Below are 9572 nucleotides of genomic sequence, written 5' to 3' on the forward strand. Positions count from 1 at the left end.
ATGTGAGGCAGCACTGATTGGTTAGCAATTTTGCCGCTATGTGGTGCTAGCGTACAGCTGAGAGAGTAGACAGCTCACTGACAGTTGGCATGTTATCTTGCCTTCTTAGACTTCTTTCTTTAGTTATTGGGTTGTGCACAACGGTCTAATGATCTTATTTTGGTCAACATCATTCACTCATTGTTGTTCAATGTGAAAAAGGTATGAATAAAAAAATCAATAGCAGTTTGCCAACACACGACTATATTTAAGTATTCAACTTTTTAAAATGTGCAGTAATCGCAAAACACCTAGAAAGTTTAATTACCTTTACCTAAATTCTGACGGTATTTTACGCTTTGCTCTTCAAATGTGTGGTTTTCCAGTGTCAGTTTATGACAGGTTCCCTTGTCTTTTGGGAGCTCGCAATCTAAGCCATCTGTCTCCTCTCTCTCAGATGTGCAGGTAGATTTGGTTATATTTTCGCGGGCTCTAGCACATGATCTTGACCACCTAGAATGTTCGTATCTTCAGCAAATATTTAGAAGAAGGCATTTTCTACAAACCTGTTTACTTAGACAAAATTCATTTTATTTTGTCATTTCATTATGCTCCTGTTTTTCAAATTTCGACGTGTTAATGATTGCTTGTGAACCGCGTCAAGAACTTGCACGGACTTTTAAGAGTTCATTAAAAAATTACGTAACGCAAAATTTGTCAATTTTAGACCCCCTTTCACCTCCACGTAACAACTTTTGTATAGAAAAATTTAAATTTTTCTTTGAACCGTAACACTATGTAAAACCCCCTCCCTCCCCTGTTGCGTTACGTAATATTTGAACGGTCCCTAAGGAGTCGATGACCATTGGCGTAGCCAGGTTTTTCATCAGGGGCGGGGGCTTGAGAAGATCGATTCTTAACATTTAATACACGATTTTCACGACAAAACGATCATTATACATTACACTCTTTATGCATGAAACATAAAACTATACAAGATACCCACCGTATTTTTTTCATAGTAAGCTAAGTAAAGTCCTAAACGCGTCTTATTTCAATGTTGAGTGACGGGTCTATTTAAAGTCTTGCAGATTTACCTATTGGAAAAATTCCAAAGATTCGATTCGTTGTGGTCCCTTTGATCGGCAATTTTGCTTTGTCCAGTAAAACAAATGGAATCAACCTGAGTTCCTAGTTATACATGATCGATGAATTATCTAAAAATTTCTCACAGAACACAGAAATTCCTAAAGAGGTTCATATTAAAATTCCTCTTGATTTAGAAACTCCTTCGAAATAGCATAAATAATTGCCTCGAAGCTCTTCTTGGAATTCATTTTAATTTAATTCAAAGAATGTTTCATACGGAGCTTTCACATATTTTTTCCTAAACATTGTTTTAAAACTCAATGTTTGGAAATGGAATGTGTGTAAAAATATTTCTTACTGTATGAAAACCAAGAAATTTTCTTTAGTTTTCATGGATTTTTTTGCTGGGTGTTTAGCGCAGAAGTATTCATAAATTACATCACATGAAGTTGTGAATAAATCTCATAAATTATTCCTATACCTAAGGGATGATTTAATGCTTCAAAATGATTTTGGTGAAATTCCTAGTCAAGTTCCTGAAAATCTCGTGAGCAAATTTTGAAGTTTATCTCGAGACATACTGAAGATAAAAATGGAATGAATTCAACAAGGACTAAAAGAAGATAATTATTGAAGTAATTACTTGAAAAATAAAAATATTCTATTAGAATTTTGAGTGAAGTTTGTGGTCGAGTTCAAGTTCAAGCAAAAATCAATTTTAATTTAGACGCAAAACCCTTTCGGTGTACCCAGTATGTTTCTGGAACAATTTATGAAATTATTGTTTGGAAATTTTTGAAAGAAAAGTTTCAACAGGAATCCATAGATTAATTTTTGAAATAGTATTGAGAGAAATTCTCGGAGGAGTTCATGAATGAACACACATGTTTTGTTTTTTTTTTTTGTCATAAACTCGGCTGTATGAATCCCGTTTTTTTAATTTTAATAATGATTTAACTAGCGAGTTGCCAATTTGCTAGGTAACGAAACACAGTTTTATGATACTTGAGATTGCTGTGCATAACTCGTTTAATATTTGGCATATTAAATTGAGTTTTTATGGAAGAATTTTTAGAATCACCTCTAGAAAACACCTTTAAATTTTGTTGAGGAATCTCTGGAGAAATTCGAGGTACAGCCAGGAACGATTTATAGAATAATTTCAGGAATAATTGGAGAAACACGTTGGAGAAATATCTGGAGGATTATGAATGATATCTCGAGTGGAATTCCTGTGGGAAATACGAGGAGTCCGATTACTCTAATGATAATATTCTACTGACAATAAATTTTGTAGAACCTTTTTGAGTTTCCCAACAGATTTGATAAACCCTTCGAAAAATGTATGGCAAGAAGCTTTTCAAAAAGCTGATTGTTTGGAATACTCCATAAGTTTTCCAATCTATCATCATGCAACAATTATATAAATATAAGTGCTGGAGACAATCTTTTAAGAATACAAACACATGATAAATTCCCATAATATTGTTTTTAGCATCGTCCAGAGGGAGGAGGCATTCCCATTGCCCCCTCTGGCTATGCCCATGCGTGCATGACATTAAACATCATCATCATTTTTAATGGAAATATGGTAGAACATGGCGAAAACAATTTTTTGATAAATTTAAAACAAGCCGACAAATTCGGGTCAAAAAGCTGACAAAATCGGGGGCAGACAAAATCGGGGGCTGACAATATCGGGTCAGTACTGTATAATTGTTTACTATGTGTTAAAAAAATTCAAAATTTGACAATTTTTGGTAAAATAGGCTATATTTAATGCCTTAAGGAATCGTACACAGTTTTAATTTAAAGTTATTTCCAACATTCAGTTCAAATTTCGGATTCATCATTTTGCTAAAAGCAGAGCCATCCTCGTCAAAATTGCTAACCAATCAGTGCTGTCTCCGATTGCTTTTAAGCTTCTAACCAACTTTGCTGAAGACACGAACATTCTAAGTGGTCAGGTTCATGAGCCAGAGCCTTCTAAAATATGACCAATTTACATGCACACTAGCGCCACGTAGCGGCAAAATTGCTAACCAATCTGTGCTGCCTCAGATTGCTTTTAAGCTTCTGAACAACTTTGCTGAAGACACGAACATTCTAAGTGGTCAGGTTCATGAGCCAGAGCCGTCTAAAATATGACCAATTTACATGCACACTAGCGCCACGTAGCGGCATAATTGCTAACTAATCAGTGCTGCCTCAGATTGCTTTTAAGCTTCTGAACAACTTTGCTGAAGACACGAACATTCTAAGTAATCAGGTTCATGAGCTAGAGCCGTCTAAAATATGACCAATTTACATACACACTAGCGCCACGTAGCGGCAAAATGGCGCATTAAAAATTTCAGCTGATGAACGCCGTAAGGCTTCTGAACAACTTTGCTGAAGACCGCAGCTTTCTAGAAAGTAAGGTTTCCAAGATATTGCGTCATTAGTGTAATAGCTTACGGGTGATGCTAAACTTTTTGGGGTGCTGCAATATTCAATTGAGGTGTTGCAATACTAGATGATGCGATTCCATACTTATGGCGGGTAGTGTACTTAGCCTGTCCAAAATACATAATTTACCCTAAGTGTGAAATATTTTATGCTCACAGGCGCCTCCTACTGACAGTTTTTTTTATTGAGCAGACATCCAGCTCATAGCCCTTGATTTAATGGGTAACTTTGCTGTATTAATCATTGTTTCAAATCCTAAGCATCTCGAAATATAGAACGTCATACAAAAATTGTATGCTCCACATAGTAACATTTTCCAAGCTAGCGCCATAATACGGTGAAATTCCAAGCTAACCAATGTGTACTATGTTTGTCCTCTCCCTGGCGCAAATCTTCTACGAAGAAAGTATAATTTTATCTTTTATAGCGGTCACAGGAATTCATGATCATGAAGATTGAGCTGTTGCATGGTGCTAAAACTAAAACTCCCATATTACAGGTTTCCCTATGGCCAATCCGGTGTTCCGAAAGGACCAACCGTTCATCCTTTTGGCAAAATACATCCAAACATAAAAAAACGTAAAGAATTGGACACCATTCATTTGAGTTTGAGGCATGAATCCGAGTAATTTCATCGAATTGTCCAGATTGGGCACCTTTCGGAACTTCAGGAACCAGTTCCGCATGGACCATACTGGACCGAATTTTCCATAGGATGTGCGCCGGTAATTGGTTTCTGATTTTATGCCAAAATATCCATCAACCGAATAGTACCGATGTGAATTACATACACAAAACTGCGATGGAAACTTATTTTTCGGATGTTCTAAGTTTCCGGAACCGGGTATTAATAACTAAATGATTTGAGAATCTCTTTTCACATTCTACGTGAATACCTTATCAACAGCATAGGGACGGTTCAGATTGTTTAGTTACAAAACTACAGGTTGTCAAAGTAAAGGGACTATTTTCATATGTAGTCACAGAATGACTAAATTTTAGTAGTTTATGACTATTTTCTATCCGCCTCTCTTTCATCCTGCAGGAAATTTTATTCCTATTTGTCAATTCGCTGGGTTGATGCATCGCTAAGCTTCAACCCAGCCAAATGACAGTTAGTGTAAAAAATCACAGCAGAATGAAAGAGAGGCAGATAGAAAATAGTCATTAATGCATAAATTTTAGTAATTCTGTGACTATTTAATTTCTGAGTGTAGCAGGTTCCCGGCGGCCACAGTGACCAGGGAGGGTTTCTGAAACTAGACTGTTCGGATTAGAACCAATTCCTTGTAGCAAACACCTTTATTTAGTGGCAGCTCAAACTAAAAGTATAATTTTATTAGTTATTTCACCAAACTCTTTTCCAATCTTACTTACAATATTTGGTTTCTCCTTTACGCCCTAGACCACTTCCGTACAGCTTATCTTCACTTCCAACTTTCCAACTTCTTCGCCTACTTTCGCTCCTAATACATCAAATTCATGATTAATATTTTCCTTAGTTCTATCTATAAGTTTACTTACAACTACCACAGAGTAATTTACTTCAATTTTCTTCCCTTCTAGGATACCGTCGATGCGAACTGGGTACTGGATACAACGATTTGGAAACCTTCAACGAATTGAAACAATGTTAATAAACTATACCTGTTTCATCTAGCGAATTCAATTACTGTGTCCGAAACTACTTCAATTTACGAAATTCACTACCAAATATGCTTTAAATTTAATTAGCCGGAGCAACCAACTTCTACGGGTATTTCCCAATGGCCGTTTGTCCTACTCTTATTTACAATAGTCTTCAATCCATCTTTTTCTTATCACTACTATCTCTCCTTCCCCATTCAGCCTTAGAAGGCGAACGATGCGATTCGCTAATAACAGAAAGGTAAGCCCAAATCGCCTTTCTGCTTTTTGTGGTATTGGTCAGCTACACTGGGCAACGCGCGGTGTTAACACGCCCCAGCCCGTAACATCCTGTAGTTCCTCGGAACTTCTGGTTTTACCTTCAAATTTCCAGCACCGCTACGTTTGCCACCGCACGCCTGTATACACCATGAGCTGTTCGTATAATCGCCTGTCTAACTCGTCCATCGGGTCCAGGCAACACTTCTTCCACGATTCCTCTGCTCCAATTCTTTCGATTTTTCCCGTCCACCAAAAACACTAGATCGTTCACTTGTAACTGCTTCTTTTCTTCAAACCACTTGGTACGTCTGTTAATCGTCGGCAAATACTCCTTCAACCATCGCTCCCACATTTGGTTTGCTAGTTGTTGAGAACGCTTGTAGGCATCCCGCAAAGATGCTGCCGCATCCACCGTCTCGTCTACTATCAAATCGGCATTGACCACTGTTCCGCGAAGGAAGTGGTTTGGAGTGATTGCTTCTTCGTAGGCCGCTTCTTGTGACATGTATGTTAACGGACGAGCGTTAATCATATCTTCCGCTTCAGCAATGGTTGTGAACAGTACTTCATCTGACAAAGTTCTCCTGTCATCTAACGCCTTCATTGACTCCTTTGCGGACCTCACCATCCGCTCCCAAATGCCGCCCATATGCGGCGTAGCTGGTGGATTGAAGTGCCACGCTGTCGTAGCACTTACCAATTCATCTGCGCATTCACAGTGAATTCTCTGCATTTCATTGTTAGCCCCTTTGAAACATGTTGCGTTGTCTGAAAATATTTCACTCGGCACACCTCGTCGGCAGCTGAATCGTCGAATGGCCATTAGGCAGGATTGAGTCGACAAGCTCGCAACGAGTTCAAGATGTACGGCTCGAACAGCAAGGCACGTGAACACCGCAACCCACCTTTTCTCCTTCCTGCGTCCGACAGTAACTTCTATTGGTCCCAGATAGTCGATACCTACTGAATGGAAAGGTCGGATGTACGCCGCCATTCGTGAAACTGGAAGAGGAGCCATCATGGGCGTTTGCGCACGACATCGATGCACTTTGCACCAAACACACTCATTAACTGCTTGGCGAACTGCGGTGTGGATATTCGGAATCCAGAATCTCAGGCGAAGCTCGTTCGTTACAGTCTCTCGGTTTGCATGACCGAACTTCTCATGGTAGAACTGGATTACTTTAGCTGTCGTTGGATGTTTGCGTGGAAGAATGATAGGAAACTTCTTATCAAACGGTATTTCCTCTGACAATTCCATTCTACCACCCAGCCGTAGAACACCATCGCTATCCAATATTGGGGAAAGCTTGTATATACAGCTCGTCTTCTTCACTGTTTCTAACTTGTCTCCTGGTCTCTTTCCAAGATTTTTCACTAGAATATTCATTTCGTCGGGGAAACTTTCGTATTGTGCTTGTTTCCATAGTATAACTTCGGCCTTACGAAACTCTTCTTTTTCTAGAGGACGTTGAGTTGTCGGTAGCTGTGCGAGTATCAGGCGTTGTTGATTCCTCGTAGCTGGTATTGTCACTAATTGCTGGACTGTTGCTTTACGTTTACAATTATCGATGAATCTGATCACGTAAGCTGTTACTCTCAGAACTTTTGTCCAACGAGAACATCGATCGACATCGATGACAACATGTGTAACGTCATTTAGAACCCTATTCGTAGTTTTCGTTCTCATTGATAAAAATTGTTTGTATTTGTTATGTATACTAGAGTTCGTCGTGAATGTCGCAAACTGACAGCATAACTTCAAGTTTAGTCTGAACACCAACCAAACAAGACGCCACCTATGCACATTAAAAAGAACTAAAGAAATATTTCGTAAATTCAAATCTATTGCGTCTTAGAGAATTGACCAGAATTTCTCTCGTCGCTCCTACTAAATTGCGCCGATGAGCTAATATGAAAATTCCCAAATTAGCCAATTAAAAGAAAACAAAAGATAGTACAACCATTGTACGCATTCGGGTGGAAATTGCGTTCTTCTAAATTAGCTCAACCCTTTTTTAAGTCTGGATCGCGATTGTTCATTTATTAACGTGGAGTGCGTCAAAGCGATAAGATCGTTTTTAGTCGGAGTGATTTCGAAAGTGTTTGAATTTAACTTAAGTCTAATTGTGACTTTGTATTTCGGTTTAAACTAAACTCGAAAATTTTGAATTTGTCGAGTCGAATTGTAATATTTTGAAAAAGTGCCTGAGATATTGTGAGATTTGGTGAATAAGAATTCAGGCCCTCCTTGCCCAATCAGCGTGGGCGGCTAATCTGGGCTAGAACAGATCGGAAGCCCTCCCTCGGATACAGCTGGGACTAGAATCGGCCGCCACCAAGAGGCTGTGAGTTCCCGAGAACGGCACCGGTCCCTGAATTGCTGTGCAACATCGGCTACCAACGCTCGTGTGACATTTCGCTCGCCAATAAGTCGTCAGGCGTGAGCATCGTTCCGAAGCTCTTCACTCCACTACAAGGGGACGCCTTTACCCCGTAATCGACGCCGACGCGCGAAGCACAGGTTGGCTTTACCGGTCGATGGAGTAAGTTTGACCCTCAGCAATTGGTGAGTAAGGACGTGAAGTTTTACAATCGGTGAACCGCAGGGGACAACCGACGAGGGATTGTCGCCGAGAAGAATAAGGTCAGATCTGACTATAGTAAATAAGAATTGGCTCAAAGATAAAATCAAAATTGATTTAAATCGTGACGTCACAGTAGGGATTAGGCCTGCTTGAATTTAAATAAATATTTACTCGTTAAATTTAAGGCAATCGATTTGAACTCGATAAATTTGAAGTTTTATAAAATAAAATAACTTCGGTTTGAATTTTTGATTTAAATAAACTTACTTCTAGATTAGTTAGATTACTCCACTAGTTTTATTACGTCACGAATTGGTATTTGGCTAGATTTAAGATTGGTGTTTGGGTTCTTTTAGTGAATAAGCATTTCCCCCATTGGCTAATTTCGGATTTATTTTTCGGTTTCGGTATTTTTTATGATTTGTAATTGGTTCTGGTTAGTTTTTGGAAGACGTTTGGGTTGTTTTAGTGCGACATCGGTTCTTATCAACTAGGTTGACCTGCCCTGAGAGGGTAGTTTCATGCCGGGTAATTAGAAAGAGCTAACGGTCCTTCTTATTGGAAGGTGGCGCGTAAGCCGTTTGCTTAGCGTAACAGAACAGAACGTTACATTTTGGCGCCCAACGTGGGGCCGGCTTTTTAAGCTTGGCATTGCTCATTAGTGATTTGAAAGTTGGCAATTGGAAAATTGACTAGGATCTTTTTAAAATTGATTGAATATTCGATCTGAATTGAAATTAGGATAACAAATTTTGAATTTTGATTGCAAATGCAATCGGCTATCGGTTTAGAATAATAAATTATTGAATTTCGGTTCGTTTGAAGTCGATTAGTTTAATATCGGTTTAGACTCGGTAATTTTTCGGTGAAATTTTGTTTTTTTTTTTTTCGATAATTACTTATAAAGTAGAACATTCGTACAACTGTCATTCATTTCGAATTTGTTTGGTTATAAAGTGAATTTAAAGTAAGATTTCTTCTAAATTGAATTCAATAATAGTGAATTGAAGTGATTGTTTTGGTGTGGAAAGAAATTTCTTCAAAATGGAGAATAACTATATGAATGCGGATGATTTAAATGACGAAGAAGTGGCCTATGAGCTGAAATTGCGGAATTCGGCCATCGGTCGCAGCACAGATAATCGTCGTGTCCTTCGCTATTTGATTCGTCGTGAGGAAAACCAGGAGTTTCCAACGTCGAACACCATCAACGACGAATACGTAACCGTTGCTGCAGCTGTGAAGCAGATTGAAGATTCTCTGCTGGCTGGCAGACCGATTGGGTGTCGATCTAGGCTGATTCACCACTATCGGCGTCTTCGTAGATGCCACGCGACTACAGCGTCTGGAGAGCAGACTCGTTTGGCGCTGATGAAATTTGTTTTTGGATTGGCAGGACGTTATTTTCAGCTCGATTTGAACCGCCTAGGAGCTGTTTCGAATGCCGGAGTTCCTTCGGAGCCAACCGGAGTAGTCTCGCCTCCGAATCAGAGTGTGGGTGGTCAGATGCGGCTAGCTACACCCCCGATGGTTAATCCAGAGATGCAATCTTCAGCTGAA

The 9572-nt window shown here is 39.1% G+C and overlaps 1 long non-coding RNA gene across 1 annotated transcript; it reads right to left on the reverse strand.

The window, feature by feature from the left end:
- Positions 1 to 4898: 4898 nt before the first annotated feature.
- On the reverse strand, positions 4899 to 5554 carry LOC110675618. Its single transcript, XR_002499650.1, has 2 exons — positions 5190 to 5554; positions 4899 to 5128 (listed from the first exon to the last, which is right to left on the reverse strand). It is a non-coding gene; the product is annotated as an uncharacterized LOC110675618 (long non-coding RNA).
- Positions 5555 to 9572: the final 4018 nt, after the last annotated feature.

The sequence above is a fragment of the Aedes aegypti genome, chromosome 2, assembly GCF_002204515.2.
Source record: "Aedes aegypti strain LVP_AGWG chromosome 2, AaegL5.0 Primary Assembly, whole genome shotgun sequence".
NCBI classification, from domain to species: Eukaryota; Metazoa; Arthropoda; class Insecta; order Diptera; family Culicidae; genus Aedes; species Aedes aegypti.